Raw genomic sequence first — 6,734 nt, 5'->3', positions numbered from 1 at the left:
CGCAGGTCCTCTGACGTCCACCTGATGATGCTTTAATAAAACTGACTGTAGTGAAGTGAATGGGAAACTCCTCAACGGCTGTCTACAGATACAGAACCACAGGGAACCCGATCCAGAACTCTCATTTGCATATGAAGCTAATTAAAAGCTAAATCGTAGCCGATGAGTTCTTAGATCACACTTCCTCCTCTTTAGCTCTCCACACAGACGGTTTAACCGGCACGCAACCAAACGGAAACCAGAACACTTCCGATACCAAAGTGTGGTCCCGCTGCTCCAGATTCTGTTTCTACTGATCAGAGTCCTCCAGATGTGAACTTCACACAGAATCCTGATCAGCTCCAGATCTGAGTCCTGGAAGTGAAACATCTCAACCAGAGAACCTGAGCAGCCGGAGGGTTAACGAGGAGAAAGAGGAGCGTAATTCAGTCTTTGAAGAGAAGTCACCCCAGTGGCTTGTGGGTAGGAAGACCAGACGCCTCGCCGTCCCCAGAGAGGACAGTGTGTGTGTGTGTGTGTCTTCTTGCAGGCCGTTCAGCCTCTTTAATTGCCCTCCTAATTAAAGACAGTAACCATGGAGACCACCCCCCCAATCAGAGCGCTGGAAAGTCCCATGGGTGTGAACCCCCTCTCTTCTTCTTCTTCTTCTTCTTCTTCTTCTTCTTATTATTCTTCTTCTTCTTCTTCTTCTTCTTCTTCTTATTCTTTTTCTTGTTCTTATTCTTCTTGTTCTTTTTCTTCTTCTTCTTCTTCTTCTTCTTCTTCTTCTTCTCCTCCTCCTCCTCCTCCTTCTTTCAATCAAAGAACTGACATCCACCATGGTGTATTGACACCTGTTTTAGATGTGAATCTGGTGTATTGACACCTGTTTTAGATGTGAATCTGGTGTATTGACACCTGTTTTAGACGTGAATCTGGTGTATTGACACCTGTTTTAGACGCAAATCTGGCGTATTTGAACAAGTTTTAGACACAAATCTGGTGTATTTACACCTGTTTTAGATGTGAATCTGGCGTATTTGAACAAGTTTTAGACACAAATCTGGTGTATTTACACCTGTTTTAGACGTGAATCTGGTGTATTTGAACCGGTTTTAGACGTGAATCTGGTGTATTGACAAATGTTTTAGATGCAAATCTGGTGTATTTGAACCAGTTTTAGACGCAAATCTGGTGTATTGACACCTGTTTTAGACGTGAATCTGGTGTATTGGCACCTGTTTTAGACGCAAATCTGGCATATAACACCTGTTTTAGACGTGAATCTGGTGTATTGACACCTGTTTTAGACGCAAATCTGTTGTATTGACACCTGTTTTAGACGCAAATCTGGTGTATTTGAACCGGTTTTAGACGGGATCTGGTGTATTTACACCTGTTTTAGACGCAAATCTGGTGTATTTACACTTGTTTTAGACATGAATCTGGTGCATTTACACCGGATTTAGACGTGAATCTGGTGTATTTACACAGGTTTTAGACGTGAATCTGGTGTATTGACACCTGTTTTAGACGCAAATCTGGTGTATTGACACCTGTTTTAGACGTGAATCTGGCGTATTTGAACAAGTTTTAGACACAAATCTGGTGTATTTACACCTGTTTTAGACGTGAATCTGGTGTATTTGAACCGGTTTTAGACGTGAATCTGGTGTATTGACAAATGTTTTAGATGCAAATCTGGTGTATTTGAACCAGTTTTAGACGCAAATCTGATGTATTGACACCTGTTTTAGACGTGAATCTGGTGTATTGGCACCTGTTTTAGACGCAAATCTGGCATATAACACCTGTTTTAGACGTGAATCTGGTGTATTGACACCTGTTTTAGACGCAAATCTGGTGTATTGACACCTGTTTTAGACGCAAATCTGGTGTATTTGAACCGGTTTTAGACGGGATCTGGTGTATTTACACCTGTTTTAGACGCAAATCTGGTGTATTTGAACCGGTTTTAGACGCAAATCTGGTGTATTTACACTTGTTTTAGACATGAATCTGGTGCATTTACACCGGATTTAGACGTGAATCTGGTGTATTTACACAGGTTTTAGACGTGAATCTGGTGTATTGACACCTGTTTTAGACGCAAATCTGGTGTATTTGAACCGGTTTTAGACGGGAATCTGGTGTATTGACACCTGTTTTAGACGCAAATCTGGTGTATTTGAACCGGTTTTAGGCGCAAATCTGGTGTATTGATATCGGTTTTAGACGGGATCTGGTGTATTTACACCTGTTTTAGACGCAAATCTGGTGTATTGACATCGGTTTTAGACGGGATCTGGTGTATTTACACCTGTTTTAGACGCAAATCTGGTGTATTTGAACCGGTTTTAGACGGGAATCTGGTGTATTGACACCTGTTTTAGACGCAAATCTGGTGTATTTGAACCGGTTTTAGGCGGGAATCTGGTGTATTGACACTTGTTTTAGACGGGAATCTGGTGTATTTGAACCGGTTTTAGACGTGAATCTGGTGTGTTTGAACCGGTTTTAGACGGGAATCTGGTGTATTGACACCTTTATACTCTGGACTCTGGATGGACTCACCTGTCTTGCCCCTAGTAGAGTAGAGTAGAGTAGAGCAGAGTAGAGTAGAGTAGAGTAGAGTAGAGGTCAGGTGTAACATCATCTTAAGTCTTCAGTGATGAGTTTCGCTGCTCAGCCTCACACACACACACACACACACACACACACACACACACACACACACACACACACACACTTCACTTCTTTCAAGTGCAGCTGCAGATTAATTATAAAGTGAAATGAAAGCAGTGTGTGTGTGAACTGAGCTAAAGCGGATAAAAGCCGCGACCCAATTAAATTACACTCTGAGTGTGTGACCTTCAGTTGTGTAGTAACGTGGTTCTCAACCCATGGGTTGGACACTCGTGGCTCCGGGTCCTCGTGGCTCCGGGCCCTCGTGGCTCCGGGCCCTCGAGACTCCGGGTCCTCGTGGCTCCGGGCCCTCGTGGCTCCGGGCCCTCGTGGCTCCGGGCCCTCGTGGCTCCGGGCCCTCGTGGCTCCGGGCCCTCGTGGCTCCGGGCCCTCGTGGCTCCGGACCCCCCTCACAGAAGCGGTCCCGTCTGTCCCGTGTGTCTCTCAGCAGCCACTCCGTGTATTAAAGCCATCAGTCCCAGTGAGGGCTGGACGACGGGCGGAGCCACCGTCATCCTGATCGGAGACAACTTCTTCGACGGCCTTCAGGTCGTCTTCGGCACTATGTTGGTCTGGAGCGAGGTAACACACACACACCTGATCCATAACCCATAATCAATAACCCATAATCCATAATCAATCATCAATAATCAATACAGACAATTGAATTAAATCTGCTGCTGTTGCTGATGATGATAACTGTTAACATCTAGACCTGATGGTTACGTCTCTACCTCTCTCTCTCTACCTCTCTCTCTCTACCTCTCTCTCTCTACCTCTCTCTCTCTACCTCTCTCTCTCTACCTCTCTCTCTCTACCTCTCTCTCTCTACCTCTCTCTCTCTACCTCTCTCTTTACCTCTCTCTCTCTACCTCTCTCTCTACCTCTCTCTCTACCTCTCTCTCTCTACCTCTCTCTCTCTACCTCTCTCTCTCTACCTCTCTCTCTTTACCTCTCTCTCTCTACCTCTCTCTCTCTACCTCTCTCTCTCTACCTCTCTCTCTCTACCTCTCTCTCTCTACCTGTCTCTCTCTACCTCTCTCTCTCTACCTGTCTCTCTCTCTCTCTCTCTCTCTCTCTCTACCTGTCTCTCTCTACCTGTCTCTCTCTCTCTCTCTCTCTCTCTCTCTACCTGTCTCTCTCTACCTGTCTCTCTACCTGTCTCTCTCTACCTGTCTCTCTCTACCTGTCTCTCTACCTGTCTCTCTCTACCTGTCTCTCTCTCTCTCTCTCTCTCTCTCTCTCTACCTGTCTCTCTCTACCTGTCTCTCTGTCTCTCTCTCTCTACCTGTCTCTCTCTACCTGTCTCTCTACCTGTCTCTCTCTACCTGTCTCTCTCTACCTGTCTCTCTCTACCTGTCTCTCTCTACCTCTCTCTCTCTACCTGTCTCTCTCTACCTGTCTCTCTCTCTCTCTCTCTCTCTCTCTCTCTACCTGTCTCTCTCTACCTGTCTCTCTGTCTCTCTCTCTCTACCTGTCTCTCTCTACCTGTCTCTCTACCTGTCTCTCTACTTGTCTCTCTCTCTCCAGCTGATCACCCCTCATGCTATCCGGGTGCAGACCCCTCCCCGTCACATCCCCGGGGTCGTCGAGGTAACGCTGTCCTACAAGTCCAAACAGTTCTGTAAAGGAGCACCTGGACGCTTCGTCTACACAGGTAACACCAGCTTCACTAACACTCCTCTGACTGTAGATAACAGAGACATAGAGCACTAACACTCCTCTAACTGTAGATAACAGAGACATAGAGCACTAACACTCCTCTAACTGTAGATAACAGAGACATAGAGCACTAACACTCCTCGAACTGCTGCTGTTCCGCCCTGTGAGCCTTCAAGGACTCAACACACTCAGTCTGTTTGTGATGGAGAGGAGAGTCAGTCTAAAGCTTGTTAAACGCAGCTCAACCAAGACGGGATTATGATTTATGCACTTCACACACACACACACACACACACACACACACACACACACACACACACACACACACACGCACACACACACACACGCTCGCCGTCCTCAGTGGCGTTCACTGACGCTCTGATTTATCAGCTCCCGACCAGTTTAAACTGTAAATGAAGTTGAAGGAGCGACCAATCAGAGACCAGAGAGACAAACTACTGCATACATTAACAAGACTGGTTCTGATTGGTTCTGATTGGTTCTGATTGGTTCTGTTTTGGTTCTGATTGGTTCTGTTTTGGTTCTGATTGGTTCTGATTGGTTCTGATTGGTTCTGTTTTGGTTCTGATTGGTTCTGTTTTGGTTCTGATTGGTTCTGATTGGTTCTGATTGGTTCTGTTTTGGTTCTGATTGGTTCTGATTGGTGGTTCTGTTTTGGTTCTGGTGGGATGTTAGGTTGTTCCTCTAATGATGTTCCACCTGTCAGTCATTTCTCGTTTTATTCAGTCAGTGAGGTGTTTAACCAGTTTAACCAGTTTAACCAGTCCACAGTGTGATGATGATGAGTGGAACGGTCTGTGATACAGTTTATTATTTGAGACTGAGGACGTCCTGAAGGCCCTTTAGAACCTCCTTTAGGACCTCTAGAACGTTGTAAAGGACCACTATGACCCACTGAAGGCCCTCTAGAACCTCCTTTAGAACCTCCTTTAGAACCTCCTTTAGAACCTCCTTTAGGACCTCTAGAACGTTGTAAAGGACCACTATGACCCACTGAAGGCCCTTTAGAACCTCCTTTAGGACCTCCTTTAGAACCTCCTTTAGGACCTCCTTTAGAACCTCCTTTAGGACCTCTAGAACGTTGTAAAGGACCACTATGACCCACTGAAGGCCCTTTAGAACCTCCTTTAGAACCTCCTTTAGAACCTCCTTTAGAACCTCCTTTAGAACCTCCTTTAGAACCTCTAGAACATGTTAAAGCTGTGAAAGTGACTGACTGAGCAGATTTAAACGGTTTAATAACATCTGATCTCTTCTTCTCTTCCTCCTCCTCTTCGTCAGCGTTAAACGAGCCCACCATAGATTACGGCTTCCAGAGGTTACAGAAGGTCATCCCTCGTCACCCCGGAGACCCTGAGAGACTGCCCAAGGTACCGCACACACTAGAACACACACACTAGAACACACTCAGTGAGACAAACAACGGTTCTATCCAAACAGACCGAGTGAATAATAAGAAGTGATTATTGTTGTTTCTTCCATCAGTCTGAGTTCTGCTCGGCTGCTCAGAGTCTGATATCATCACCTGCATCTACTGTGCACTGTGCACTGTGTGTGTGTGTGTGTGTGTGTGTGTGTGTGTGTGTGTGTGTGTGTCTTTAATGGACACACATAGAAACAGGTTCTATTGGACCTTTTACAGTTCTGCACAGAGATGGAGGATGTAATAATGTACTGCTGAAGGGTTAACTTTATTGGATTATTAGATTATTAGATTATTAATCGTAACCTTCGTTCCATGAGGCAGACCTGAATGCTTTAGAGCAGTGGTTCCCAACCTGCGGTCCGGACCCCCGCCGAGGGGCCTCGGATAGATATAGAGGTCTGTGAGACGGTCAGATTACTGGATTGTTTCACATCTTCAGGCTACTAAAAACCCGTTCAGGAGGGTTAGAAGATAGAAACCTGATGTTTAATATTCTATATATTATATTATATTAACCTGATCAGCTCCTTCATGTGAAGCTCATGTTGCTGAATGGGATCAGATCGCCGGCGGCGGCGTTCAGCTGTCCACATCCTGCTGCCGTGCAGCATTTCACAGTGAGCTGGTCGTTGATGATAGATATAGACATATATATATATATATATATGTCTATATCTATCTGCAGAGTGTTTTGTGTCTCCGGCTGCTCTGATGTGAGCTGACATGCTGTTAGCTCCGTAATGAAAACCACATCCCACCACGTCTTTAATAATTCATCTGTAAGTGTTTTATTCAATTACCCACGCTGCCTTGTGCTCAGCGTGCTGCGGAGCGCCGACTGCAGGAACTCTAATAACTGGAAGTAATCGTGATGTCAGACTCCAGCAGACACCTGAACCAGGTTTATTGATCCAGAAAGGACTCTGTGAACATTATGATCAGGGTTGAGGAGGTTTAACCG

At 45.5% G+C, this 6,734-nt stretch overlaps 1 pseudogene; it reads left to right on the top strand.

The window, feature by feature from the left end:
• LOC141759049 (transcription factor COE3-like) overlaps positions 1-6,734 on the top strand; it is a 67,581-nt pseudogene that overhangs the window by 38,535 nt on the left and 22,312 nt on the right.

The sequence above is a fragment of the Sebastes fasciatus genome, chromosome 20 (assembly GCF_043250625.1).
Source record: "Sebastes fasciatus isolate fSebFas1 chromosome 20, fSebFas1.pri, whole genome shotgun sequence".
Lineage (NCBI taxonomy): Eukaryota > Metazoa > Chordata > Actinopteri > Perciformes > Sebastidae > Sebastes > Sebastes fasciatus.
Note: the sequence above shows the minus strand (reverse complement) of the source record. Positions and strands in the feature narration are given on the sequence as shown.